This window comes from Ursus arctos, unplaced genomic scaffold, assembly GCF_023065955.2.
Source record: "Ursus arctos isolate Adak ecotype North America unplaced genomic scaffold, UrsArc2.0 scaffold_14, whole genome shotgun sequence".
NCBI classification, from domain to species: domain Eukaryota; kingdom Metazoa; phylum Chordata; class Mammalia; order Carnivora; family Ursidae; genus Ursus; species Ursus arctos.
This window is the reverse complement of record NW_026622808.1, coordinates 37,282,932-37,297,735: the sequence shown is the minus strand read 5'-3', so window position 1 is coordinate 37,297,735 and position 14,804 is coordinate 37,282,932. Positions and strand designations below refer to the sequence as shown.

Genomic DNA, 14,804 nt, shown 5'->3' with positions numbered 1-14,804 from the left:
GCCGGGGAGTTGGAATCCGGGGCACATGTTACCAAAAGCCTGTATCCACCGGCGATTGGAACCTTCCATTTATAACTCTTCCAGCAGGAATGAATTTAGGGTGGGCTAAGAGCAAGATAATGGCTTGTGTGTCTCTGTATCCACACACATAGTGCACGGAGTGCACAGGCTTGTACAGCCACACCCACACATAAACACACTCGGAGCAATCAGTTTACCCACTAATGAAATGCAGCCGTGGGCACGGTGGAAGCCAGCAGCTGCTGACCACCACCCAGATTGTCTACTCAACACTCCCCCAGAGGAAGTAGGAAGGAAGTCTGCAGAGAGTGGAAATTATCAAGGGACTCAAGATAGGTGGCAGCAGCCATCCTGAACATTATTTAGGCCGAGGTTTAAAAAAATCAGGTGTGGCTTGCTTTCCTCCACAGGCACAGTCCTGAAGAGTTGCATGCAAAGTGAATTTTTGTAAATTAAATCATCATTTTAATGCAGTAGGGGAGCTCGCTATTTAAAGGAGCCTTTCATGGAATCTTTCTGTAATGGCAATAATTGGCTCCAGATTTCTGCATTTTGTAAATGTGCATTTTCTCATGCTAGGCTTTCTTAAAATGTCATCTACCTGCTCTCTCTCACGATGCCTCATCTCATCCTTAGAGTCACCTGTTAGTATTAAAATCATTGACAGAGAGGAGCTAAGGACATGTCAAAAGCAAAGAATGGCGAATATATAGGGTCAGCGGTCCCTCCAGAGGCCTTGACAGACATCGCTAATCAATCCCAGCACTCCTCCCAGCTGAGCCCTGATGCAACACAGATGCCTTCTTAAGACAGCACTATAGGCAACCAGAACTAATCAATTGGAATTGGTTCAAAGGATAAAACACATTTGCCATTCAGGGTACTGGCTCTACATTCACTCCTTCAGGCCATGTAAAAATCAGTTTGGATCCTAAATTAGTAGTCCGTTCCCTAACCTGGAATGTGAATGGGAGGTCCACACAAGCAGGAGTATTTTCTCCCTTTCCGATGCAGCCAGAGCCTTGGCCAATGGTATGAAGAGGCCACGGGAAATACTGAGGAACCTACCACAGCCTACCCAGCAGGACACACGCTGATGCTCCCCCAAACATCACAGAGGCCATCTATACCTGCCCACAGTGCCTCACAACTAGCATGGGCCCCTTGTGCCACAAGCTAAAGATAGACCATCTTAGAGCAGCAATTTTGCTACATGATTTTCTGGGGGGGGGGGCTGGGGAGAAGTATCAACTTTGGGGTTAATTTTTTTTCTGAATGTTAAAATAAACTTCAATATGTTGAGGAGTAGACTGCAAAATTAGCATGGATTTTCAGATCAAACACAGACCCCAGAGAAAGCTGGCTGTCCCAAGAACTCCATCCCAAGCCCTGGTGCCTCCTCTCTGCTCTGCCTTGGGCAGCGCCTTGGTGGGTAAGGCTGAGCATCCAATCTAAGGACAGAATGATTGCTTTCCAGGCGAAAAAAAAAATCATTCTTTCCCTTGCCCTGGACTGTAAGTCCTTGGCCAAGAAGGCAACGTGACAAAGGAAATTTAGAAGATCTTTTTATATGCCAGCCCCATATCCCCATTTCACCAAATGTTTCCAGAGCTCACACTAGGCATCAGGCATGGTGAGAGGTGTTCTCGTGAACGTTCGTCATGTAATCCTTGCAACCAGCGCTAAGATACTTGAACAGGTATTACCTAAGCTGGGAGCCACCAAGGCCAATAACGCATCCTCCCTTTTGCTACTGTGACTTCAGACCACGAGTGCACAGTGCTCTGCCAGAGGTCTGGTGATACTGCTGGTCAACCCCATCCCTCTGCCCACGGTGGGTATATGAGAGAACTTCCAATACACCGCAGAAAACCCTGAGCGTGGCTAGAATCTTCACTCATCAACACCCGTGTCCTATTAGATTTCTAAGTACAGATGAACACTCAGGCAAATAGATTCCTGTTTTACGAACAGTCCTCACGGAAAATGATTAACACAATGCCTATATATATTCAGATTTCTATCTTTTGCCTACAGTCACCACAAATAGCAGTTGGCAATGAAAATAATTACTTACCCTGAAATGTCAACAAGCCTCTCAGCACAGAAAAATAGAAATCAAATTGTTTAGATTAACAAATGCAGAGTTATCACTTGTTAATATGAGAAATGAAATGTTTTAACTATAAAACACATCGCAGATGAAAGACCCAATTTGCAGGGTATTCTGTGAGAACCACAAATTATCTTGCACAAGGACTGCAGCTCATGAGGGGCAATTTGAAAATGTCTCATAGATTATTTTCAGCTGCTTATTGCTGCTGTCATAGTCATAAATTCCCCTCTACAGATGCCCTTCTATCACTGGGCTTTGCCGAGGGTTTGCTGTGAACAAAATTCATATACAGTATTGATTGTTTCTGAGAAAACGGTCTAAAATACCGTTTATTTTCATCATAGTTAGTGGAGCAGTATGACTATAGACCGGTGACTTGTGCTTTGCCAGAGATCACAAATTCACCATAGCAGGACCCAACAGATGCCGTAGCTCTCTGAAGTGAGGCATATGAAAAATAAGCATGAAGAATATACTCTGCCATAGAAATTGTAGAGAAGGAAGACCTAGTGTCAAATCGACACCTGAAAAGCTTTTAAAACTAAGGTGAATATCCCTGACTTGCAGGAACAATGTTGTGCTTAAGATGGATAAAATACCAATGGACAACCAGGTGTTTTATTTTTCCTTACAAAAACGCAAGACTGAGAAGCGATTCGCATGATTTCCTCCTGAAGATTCATAAAAATCAAATCTCATTACCCGAGTTAACCAAGTTATCCCAGAAATAAGACACTGTTGTCTTAGATCCTGAATATCAAAGGAAGTGGACAAATCAATTTCTAAAATAATCTACCTGTAGCACACATTAATAGAATTATACATCTGTTAGAAACCTATAACTTTCAATAGGAAATCAGGAAATAACTGTTTCTGGTTTGATTAAACCCACCAGTGTATCCATTGCTAAATGTTATCAGACAGAAATCTACCGGTAAATGATATTCCGAACCCTAGATGGCATCACTGGGATGCGGTTTATATGCATAACTTTAGGGAACTATCTTGTTTTCCCTTCTGATGAAAGTGTTTTCTTTTCTTTTTCTTTCTTTCTCAAATTGCAATGAAGTCTCAAAGAAACCCTCATTCCATTTGGAGAAGGAGCTTCATGGTCTACCCTTCTCCTTTCAGATTCTTTTTTTTTTTTTTTTAAGATTTTATTTATTTATTTGAGAGAGAGAGAGAGAGCACAAGCAGGAGAGGCAGAGGGAGCGAGACTCTCAAGCAGACTCCCCTCTGAGTGTGGAGCTTGATGCAGGACTTGATCCTAGGGCCCTGAGATCATGACCTGAGCCCAAACCAAGAGTCAGACACTTAACCAATTGCACCACTCAGATGTCCTCTTTCAGATTCTTAACTGGAGTATCCACACATACTTTTCACTCCATTGATACTAAATATTCATTTGTATGGACAGGGTGTTACCAAATTACAAAGGCCCATCAAGAAGACCCAGAAAAGGAACCAGATGATTGGGATGAGAAAATCCCTAGAGAACATTCAGTTTAGACCTGCAAATTTGGGATAGCTGCGAGAACCAGCCTCCCTACCCATGCTAGACATTGCTAATAAATTATGGCAAATTTATCTTCTGAGCCCAGCCATGACCTCAGAATCCTTTTAAGTCTGTTTTCTAGGTTCCCAGTACTGATCAATTGGAGTTAACAATAAAGATTAAACATATTTGTTATCCTGATATAGTTCTATGCCCTTATTTTACAAATAGAAGCATGGAAAAGGAACAGGAGTTTTCCAAAGTCACAGAGGTAATTAGTTATAGGCTTGACAAGTGCAGCTGCAGGAGCATGGGGTCAACATGGATAATACAACCCGACCCTCCGTTCTTCATGCATTCTGTGTGAACCACCAGTATCAAGACGATGGTATTATTATACTAATTGTAATAGCACATTCAATATTTATTGAGCACCCAATTTTGTGCCAGTTGTTTCCCAAGTGTAATATTTTCATTTTCTCTAAGTCTCATATTGACCAAAGCATGTGGGCATTTTATAGTTGAAGAAAGACTGGATTTGTGTTATTTGTTCAAGGTCGTACCACTAGTAAGTAGTGGAGCAGGAATTTGGAGGCAGGTCTTTCTAAGGCCAACACCCAACACTTTCTGGGATGTGACAGGTTTGTAGAAGTCAGTTGTTCCTTTTCTAGCACTGCCAACACTTACCTTAAAATATGGCAGAGAAAAAAACCCCAACCACCAGCCAGTGTGTCACTGCCAGAACTCTGGTCCCACCAAGACCCAGGAAACCAGATGAAAAGGCCAAGAAAAATGAAGGTTCTTACATCAACCATGACCCTGCTGAGCTGGAAAAGATGTTCTTAGAATGGGGGGAGGGGGGTAGAAATTCACCTGTACTCTTCTGCAGCTACTTGAGAAAATGATGAAATTGGATACTGCCTAATAAGTAGTGTTGCTCATGAATACAAAGAAGAAAAAAGTTATGAGGATCTAGAAATTGGCAATACTGCTCAATGATATCCAAGTCTCCAGGAGGGATGCCCACTACCCAAAGCAGAGATATGACCATCACACAGATTAGTGGGATGCAAAGGAAGGAAGTCTATACCACCCATCCTTACTCTGGTATCTTTCCTCTGAGACAGGGGGCTTCACAAACCAGAGGGAAACCATTCCCTCCCATATAAGATGTCTACGGACATTTAACTCCTACAACACCTGCCATTAAAACTTTGTTGTCTTCCTCCACTGGAAAGGAAAAATCTCAATAATGTGGCATATAACAGGATGATACAAGGAAGGGAGGACAGTAAGATAAGCACAATTTAGAGGCTACAGTTTTTATCTACTGTTTCTTACAAGGAATGAAACCTACAGATGACTTTGGTTCACCTAAGTAGCCAGACCACCAGGCAGCAGGACATGGCATCTCTTACCAGTCTTGCAATGCCACTCTAGATGCAAGACAGCTAGACACTGGATATTTGTTTAGAGGCTGTGCATCTCAACTAGTCTGCTATCTTAGTCTCCAAGGAGTACTCTGAAGTCAACAAGAAGGGACACTTAAGGGGAAGTCATTCACCTTGTTCAGTGGCAACCATCCTATATTTTAATGGTGATTAAAATTAAGAAAGAAACCTAAATGGATCCTCCTAAAAGATATTCTAAAAAAAAAAAAAAAAAGGAACAAAGGCATCAAGGCCCACAAGATGCAGAAGAAGTATGAAAGATCTATTTTAAAACACACCCTAGTATAATTTTTAAAGTTGCTGATTGGATTTTGGTGTCATATACCCACTCGCATTCCATTGGCAACAACATGTATATGGCTAAGCTTGGAGTTAAGGAGGCACAGAAGCATTACAGCTCTGGTACGAAGGCACGCTGAGTGATATGGCAATGGGCAAGGATATTCGGTCCCTGATAAGAAACAAAGGAGAAAATAATTGCAAACAATTATAAAATAATAATGAGTAATAAAATAATAGTGACTAATAATAGTAAATAATAAATGAATAAAAAATATATATATAACTAAGTGATAAATGAATAAAATCTACCACAGCCACCATCAGAGGTACAAAGGAAACATTGCAGCATATTGAATCAGTGGTACAGAATACCTAATAGGGAATATTCACTCCAGGAATTTGGAAGAAAGTAACAGAGATGAAAGCAATAGAAGATGATAGAAATGAAGGAGCAAATGTGAAGAACTAACATACGGATAATTGGTTTTCCTGATAAATAGATCAGAATTTATCAAAGAGAAGGAAAGAAAATCTGAGAAGGTATCTTTCCTGAGCCAAAGAAAAACTCCAATTATATAGATCAAGAAAAGCTTCCTATAAGAGAGATTAATGAAAAAAATCTTAGAAGTTAGTCTAGCCTAGTGCTTGGTACATGAAAGTCTCAATCAGTATATATTAGAGAAAAAAACACATAAGCAAAGCAAGTGGATCCTGGTAAAATTTTCAAGTTTTAAAGAACAAACAAATTTGTTTGTTCAAAAAAATTCTGAAGTCCAGAAACCAACCAAAGAAATAAAAAATGAAACTTAACAAGGCACCAAACTGAGATTGCAATTCTCAGATATGTAGTGGCTCTGGAAGCATGCCACCTATACATTGCTTTTGAAGAAAAATGACCCAAGATCTACTTTAATTATTCAAGGGACAAATTATAAAAGGAAAGAGGAAAGGGGAGGGGGAGAAGGAGTGCAAGGAGATCTTAAAAATGTGGGAGTCATGCCATCCGAGTGCCAGCGATAAGCACTAAAATCAATTAAAGTCAGAGTTAAGTCTGAATGATTTAGCTAATATGGTTACAAAACAATGCAAAGTCAATAACTTGACAAATCTCTAAGCAACTTCTGCATGCCAGGCAATTTTCTAAGTATCAGAGATGAAGCAGAGAACAAAAAATATAAAGTATATGCTCCATGGAACTTAACATCTCACAGAAGGAGAAGATAAAGACATAGGAAATATATATCAGGCAGTGGAAAAGCAGGTGTGTGGGGCACAGAGTACTGCAATTATGGGAGAAGAAGAGTTTCCACTTTATACATGGTGATCAGGAAATCCCTCTCACAAAACAGTTGAGCAAAAACTTGAAGGAAAAGATGGAGGCATTGGTGAAGATATCTAGAGGAAAACTGTTCCAGAGAGAAGGTACAGCAGGTGGAAAGGCCCTGACATAGGAGCAAGTTTAATGTGCTTGAAGAACAAAATAAGGGAAATGTGGCTGAGTGAGTAAAGGTGGAAATAGAAGGAGCTGAGGTTAGAGAGTAACTAGGGGTCAAATCATGCAGGACCCTGTGGGTTGTGGCAGCTTTTAAGATGACTCTTAATGGTACTCATGCCCTTGTTCAACTGCCTGTCTTTGGGTGTGGGCAGGAACCAGCTACTTGTTCCTAGCAAACAGAATATATGGTACATGGCCTAGAGTATCTCTTCCAAGACTAAGTAACCAAACAACAACAACAACAACAACAACAACAACAACAACAACAACAAACTCTGGCTCCCGTCTTGCTCACCCTCTCTTGTTTGTTCTGAGGAAAGTCACTAACACATTGTGAGTTGACCTGTGGAGAGAGGCATATGGCAAGGGAGGTCGCTGACCAACAACCAGAGAGGACTGAACACTCCTAAGCTTCTCAGGAGTGAATGTGGAAGCATTTACTCTGTTTGTTGAGCCTTCAGATGAGACCACAGCCCCAACGACATTTTCACTACAGCCCCATGAGAGACCATGAGACAGCACTTGGATTGTAGCCTTTGTAAGAGACCCCAAGCCTGAGGACCCAGCTAAACTTCACCCACACACCTGACTCACAGAAACTGTGAGATAATAAATGTTTGCTGTTTGGATTCCATAATGTGGAAGTTATAGGTAACCTTGAGGAGAAGCACTTCACTGTGGATGAAACCTGTCTGGGGTGGGTTCTGGAGAGAATGAGGGAGGGGGGATGTGGGAAGATCATACAGCATAATGGAGCAAGAAATGCATGACACAAAATAATTCAATAACAAAAATAATTTTGGCTTAAAAACCTGACTAAACCAGCACAAATCTGGAAGTCGGTAGGAATAGGTTAGTGAAGAAAAAGCATAGAAAATGACCACAAACTGTGGATTAATTCCAATTTTTTTTTGTTTTTTGTTTGTTTTTTGTTTAAAGACAATTGTATACCCCCATCTGCCTCAGCCTGTTCACAGATAATTTGGTCTCGAAGTAGGAATAACAATTAGATGCCGATCCTGGTCTCATGCAGAACTTTTCATCCAGAATAGAACCCAGGAGCTCGTGGTGGGCACAGACTTTGGGAGGCCATGACAATTCCAAGCCTTTGATCAGCACTGTCCCTTTCCCACCACCACCTGGCCAAAGCACTTTCCATGAGTAGGAGAGTCCTCAGACTGACTGTCAGAGCACTTACGCTCCTGCTGCGGGCTCTGTTGATGCCTATCCCTCTCTTCCAGGGAGGGGAGATTCATGTCAGCTCATTTATCCTCTGTGGGCACTTCACTTAGCATGAGTCACATATATTCTAGTCTTAAATAAGATCAAGATCCCAACAAGGTCACTAGGAGATTTGCCTGGATAAAGGCAGCTAAATAAATCCCCAAATCTCTCATGAGCCATGTTGGGGAAAAAAAAAAAACCAACCCATAAACTGTTTTCCACCAAAGCATGTGAGGGCATTTCCAATGCTCTACCAAGTATTATGCTGATTACACTGTTCAGACGTTTATAAACTAGTGAAGATTAAGTAAATCACGGTCTTGACTGACAACAAGAGCATATATTTTTAGAAAGCTTAGGATCTTTGATTGGGATTTCTGTGTAACCACATATACAAAAACACTAGGCACAACAGATAGGCACCTTCCGATACATGAAGCTCTGTCTTCAATATTTACTTAATAGCTTCTGATTTTATTTAAATATCCACTTCCATTTGATAAGATAAAAAGATGGTGAAATAAGTGAGTGAACAAATTAGTGTTTTATGTTGTTTTTTTTTTTTTTTTAAATAGATTGTGACATATTTTCACCTAAAGCAGGAATGGCAACATTTTTCCATAAAGGGTCAGGTAGTAAATATTCTCGGCTTTGTAGTGCATATGGTCTGTATCCAACTACTGAGCTCTGCCATTTTAACAGGAAGGAGTATATAAGCAATATGTACTTCAATATGTATTTCAAAAAAAATGTTGTTTACAAAAACAGCTGGTAGATATCAAAGTACTTATATCCAGAATATGTAAAGAACTCCTATCTCAACAATAAAAAGATACATAATATAATTGAAATATGGGTAATGGATCTGAAAAGACATTCCTCCAATGAATAAATGCAAGTAGCACAGGAAAAGAGGCTCAACGTAATTAGTTACTAGGGAAATGCAAATCACTTCGCACCCACTAGGATGGCTAAAAGAGAGAAGACAGATAATAGCAAGTGTTGGTAAAGATGTGGAAAAATTGGAACCCTCACACATTGCTGATGGGACTGTAAAATGTGAAATGCAGCCACTTTGGAAGACGGCTTGATAGGTTTTCAAAATATCAAACATAGAGGGACCATATGACACCAAAATTCCACTCTTAGGTGTCTCCTACCCAAGAGAAATGGAAATCTATAACAACACAAAAACTCGTATAGGAATGCTCATATCAACATTGTTAATAATAGCTAAAAAATGGGAACCCAGGGGCGACTGGGTGGCACAGCGGTTAAGCGTCTGCCTTCGGCTCAGGGCGTGATCCCAGCGATCTGGGATCGAGCCCCACATCAGGCTCTTCTGCTATGAGCCTGCTTCTTCCTCTCCCACTCCCCCTGCTTGTGTTCCCTCTCTCGCTGGCTGTCTCTATCTCTGTCGAATAAATAAATAAAATCTTAAAAAAAAAAAAATGGGAACCCAAATATCCATCAGCCGATGAATGGATAAACAAGACAGTGTATGTACAAACAATGGAATATCATTTGGCAGTAAAGAAACAAAGTATTGGGGCACCTGGGTGGCACAGCGGTTAAGCGTCTGCCTTCAGCTCAGGGCGTGATCCCGGCGTTACGGGATCGAGCCCCACATCGGGCTCCTCCGCTAGGAGCCTGCTTCTTCCTCTCCCACTCCCCCTGCTTGTGTTCCCTCTCTCGCTGGCTGTCTCTATCTCTGTTGAATAAATAAATAAAATCTTTAAAAAAAAAAAAGAAACAAAGTATTGACCTACACTACAATGTGGGTTGACCTTGAAAACATTTAGCTAAGTAAAGAAGCTGATCACACAAGGCCATATCCTGTGTGTTTCCATTTATTTGCGATGTCCAGAATAGGCAAATCCATAGAGACAAGGAGTGAGTTTGTGGTACCCGATGGCTGGGGTAGGGAATAGGATACCAAGAATGAGAGTGTGTGTGTACAAGGGATTCTTTCTGGGATGCTGAAATCATTCTAAAATCATTTATTTATTTATTTATTTATTTGAGAGAGCACAAGAGGGGGAGAAGCAGAGGGAAAGGGAGAGAGAATCTGAAGCAGACTCTGCACTGAGTGTGAAGTCCAACATGGGGCTCCGTCTCCCGACGGTGAGATCATGACCTGAGCTGAAACCAAGAGTCAGACGCTTAACCAACTGAGCCACCCAGGCGCCCAGAAATTGTTCTAATTTAAAATTAGATTGTGGTGATGGTTGCACAACTCTGTGAATACACTAAAGTCCAATAAACTGTACAGTTTGCATGGGTGAATTTTATAGTATGTGAAATATATCTCAATAAAACTGTAAGACAACAAAACAAAATTGGCTGCAGCCCAGATTCGGTCCCATGGGCCATAATGGGCCAGCCTCTGTTCTAGGGCGTAGGCGCCTGAGCGTGTGCATTTCAAAGTTTTGTGAAACATATCAAGACACCGTAATGGCATCTCTTATGCAAGTGCTCACAGGGAACAGCACGTGACAATAAGCACTGGAGAGTGAGTCGTTCTAACCGTTGTCGTTCTAACAACAGAAGCAATAGCAATGATAATTTAGCGGCTACTCAGGATCGAGCAGTCACTGTAAGCATTTGCCGAGCACTGGATCTATATAAACGAATTTATTTCTCTCGACAGGAACCAGAGGGGTCCCCTAAAGCCAGACAGAACCTGGGTGTAAGTCATTCTCCATTACTGGTAAATTCCTTTCCTTTTCTGTGATGATGAAACGAATCTCCCTTTTTAAAAACGAGGCTGTTTTAGAAATCCGACTAAAGCACCGACCACCCTCGTTTTACAAGAAAGGCAAAAGGGCCCTGGGCTCACCACCAAACCCTTGGTTCATATTGGCTTTAATGCCCAAATCACACCATGACCTTGAAAAGAGGGGTCTCAACTTGCCGATTCAGAACGCACAAGCCAGGCGTGAGGGCCCGTTACCTGAAAATTCTGCCACCGATTTTTGGGTGGAGGACATGCTGGAGCTTTTGATAAGCTTTATAAAAGGACAGTGACTCTTGGCAGTGAGTATCCTGGGGAGTTAGCACACAGGATCCAGTTTCTCAAAATGCTGGGCTATTTTTATTCCTGGAACAGGAATCCTTACCGTGCCCCCATCCCAGCCTACGGTGGTATGCAGAGCAGCTGTTCTATGTGGCGACTGGAAATGCAGCATAATTGGCAGCTCCACCATTAACCCATTTCTATGATGTTTGCTGTTGTCAGTCATCCTGGCTTAGCCCTCCTTTTGCCCCTGCCTTGCTCCTATTTGTCAGCTTAAAAAAAAGAAGAAGAGAAAACCAAATGCCAAACACATAAAAAGCCTTACCTCAGAGCTGACATTTAGAACGAAGACCTGCCTTGGGTGCCCCACCTCTCCCTGGGTCATCTGCCCACCTGCCTGTCAGCCCTGCTTGAAGATCCTACTAAATACCCCTGAAACCTGAGATCCTGGTCTGCGTCTCCGAGTACCCACCTGGAACGTGGCTACGACATGTATGAGGGATCTCATTCAAGATTCTTGGAGAAGCTCGTTCGGTCTGCCTGGAATGCCCTTCCCGCAGATCTTGGCATGATGGCTGCATCTCACCATTTAGAACTCTGCTCCTGTCAGGCCTTCCCAGACCTGCCCCACTCCCCAGTCTGGAGAAGCAAGGCCCCCGCGGCACAGCCAAACATACATGTGTGGAGATGAGCACGCGTCCCTGCCTTTGCCACTGCCAACATCACCTCATGTCTTCATCCTGGCCTGTTTTCTCTTCTTTTCCTTTCTTTTTAAGGTTCTTAAAATTTATTCGTTTGAGAGAGAGTGAGAGCACAAGCAGTGGGGAGGGGCAGAGGGAGAGGGAAAGGCAAACTCCCCACTGAGCAGGGAGACCGATGCGGGACTCGATCTCAGGACCCTGGGATCATGACCTGAGCGGAAGACAGAAGCTTTACCCACTGAGCCACCAGGTGCCCAATCCCAGTCTATTATCTATAGAGCATTTACTACTCTGGGGCCCTCCCTCTCTCCCTCCTCCCACCTTTTCTCCCATTCATGCAATACGTGTCTGTTGTTTGTATCTCCCACACGAACAGAACTCGCCGTGGGCAGCATCTTGGTCTTACTCAGTGTTTTCAGGGAGTGCTGTGGCATTTGGGTGGAAGGATTCTTCACTGGGAGGCTGTCACCCCAGCCTCCAGGGACGACGGCATGCCAACAGTGCCCTCTTATTGTATCAACCAACAATCCCCCCAGACGCTCCCATGGACCTCAAGGGTGCTTGTTCCCAGCTCTACCCCCAGCACTATGTCCACAGTACGTGCTAGATACACATTCATTGAATAACCTACTTACAAAATGAAGAAACGGTAAAGATCTTTTTATAAATGAGCCTATAAGGGAAAACATTTTGAATTTGAATTTGAATTTGAAAGAGCTACAAATTGAAGTTTGCCTGTCATTTCTCAAGCTCTCCCCTACTAACATTTGGGGCCAGGTAATTCTTTACCATTGTCAGGGGCTGTCCTGTGTCTTATAGAATGTTCCACAGCATCCCTGACCTCTATCCACTAGATGCCAGTAGCATCCCCCTCTTGGCCGGTTGGGACAAAAATGTTTCTACGTGCTATCGAATGTCCCCTGGGTGGGAGGGGATTGCCCCTGATTGAGATCTAATGGGTAAGTATTAATTCTGCGAAGACGAAACACTCCTTTTGCTCAGACCTGGCAAACTAGAAGTTTAGTGACGCAGACCGGACACGTAATTCCTGGCATAGTAGTTAACTCATATACCCCACATATGTGAATATTATTAACCTGATTATTCGCCTATAACATCTTGCCAACCATTATTCACCCATTTCCAATGAAGAGTTCCTATTAAACAGTACACTCAGTTTAAATATCACGTACCTGACAATGGCTAGCGGCCCACAATGTTTATCTTATTCCTAAGTAGCTGGTTAAAATGAGATCTTCTGTCCTAACATCAATCATTCTCATTCATTGTACTGCATAGAATTATGCAAATGAGACCACATCACCCCATTTTCAAATACCCCCCAATGAATGGATTTAAAGTGTTTTGTTTTGTTTTTTAACGTGTTTCTTGCAAAGAAATAGACTGGCAGATCAGAGCTCCCCCCAATGTACTAAAAATAATTGAATCTTAGGCTTTACATAGGTGAATTTTTAGTACGTAAGTCACACCGCAAAAAAACTGTTTCTGTAGGAAAACAATGCCTCTATGGTCTCTTACCTGCTTTTTTTTCCCCCCTGCTGTTGATCAGATTAGCTATTCTAAGCATCACTTCAATGCTCAGACCTCAGAAAAGACATTTACTGATGTAGAGATAACTACTGGGCTGGCACAGCTGCCATTAGGAGGGGGCACTAACCGGCTTTTCTATTCCTTAAAATATCCATAGTGGCTTGTATCAGATTACTAGAGCGTGGATTGGAGTTGTAGCTGCTGACCGCACCTCTTGGAGTTTTCGTCAAACACTGTGTTCCCTTTGTCTGGACGGTACAATTTGCACTGATGTACCTACATATGACAGGGGAAAATGAAGCCCATCTTCCCTGAGTTATTTATTCTGCCACTATTTTTGACAAATTTACCGCATGTCAACCTTTGTGCTTAGCCCTGGGAATACAGAGAATTGGGACCGTCCTTGCCCTTGGAGAGATTTTAAATCTTACTTAAGAAGTCAAACTGGAACACTTGTAGAAGAGGTTCTAGATTTTGATATGCTAAAATTTACATTGTAAGGCAAATGCACTAAAAAATCAGAATTTATTAACTGTTATTTTAAAAATCTCAAAATCTGAACTTCTTTAGAGAAAACTGAGATGCTGTATTGTGTATTTGACGGAGCGAGTCCAGAAGGAGAACAGGGGGATAGGACAAACCATTCAAGTAGGGGAGAAGTTCCCTGCACAGTTCCACCTTCCCTGGTGATTCAGTTCTTCCCTCTGTGCATTTCTTTTCTCTCCATGTCATTTCCATCCTTGCATGGGAGAAGCAGCGTCCGTGACTATGGTCAATAGGGCCCAGTCTCCCCATTAAGAGCAGAGTAGAGAATTAACACCACAATCCACGTAATTTATGGAACTCAAGTCAATAATAACTAAGCGAGGGCAAAACAGGTTTTTATAAGTTCAATTCATTTTCTAGAATTCTCATTGAGGATCACTCCACTATGTCCCAGGTACTCTACAGGGCTCTGTTCTGAGCAACAGGAGAGGAAAAGAACAAAGTCTTTGACCTTCGAGACCTTCTAGATAATTGTCCAGCTTTTCTATTCACCTGCTCTGTGTGGACGTGGCTTTAAAAATAACTTCTATTTTACAGGTGTGTAGGGGAAGGAGGGAATGTCATTGTGGAGCCTGGTTGTTACTGGAGTATATTTAGAGTGCCTGGTAAAAGAAGGGGGGCAGGAAATAGATAGTGAATAAATGAGTGAATGAACATGCTGCCTACTTGAAGATCAAAACGGATATATTTATACTTCTTCATACTCCAGTATTTCATTTCGTTTCTCATTTTATCCCCAAATCAAGCCAGAGTAAGGTGAGGGAGGTAATGATCCCAATCTTACTTTAGATAGACCTTCAGAGACCCAAGACCACACATTTAGCTAGTGACAGAGGGCGTGACAAACCTAGGTGGACTTTACAGTCCGAGATTTGCGCTCCTAACAACAACAGAAAAATGGATGAG

At 42.2% G+C, this 14,804-nt stretch overlaps 1 protein-coding gene across 3 annotated transcripts in view; it reads right to left on the bottom strand.

Annotated features, from left to right (window-relative positions):
- Window positions 1-14,804, bottom strand: part of CACNA2D3 (calcium voltage-gated channel auxiliary subunit alpha2delta 3) — an 833,176-nt gene that overhangs the window by 134,275 nt on the left and 684,097 nt on the right. The gene's annotated exons all lie outside the window — the stretch shown is intronic.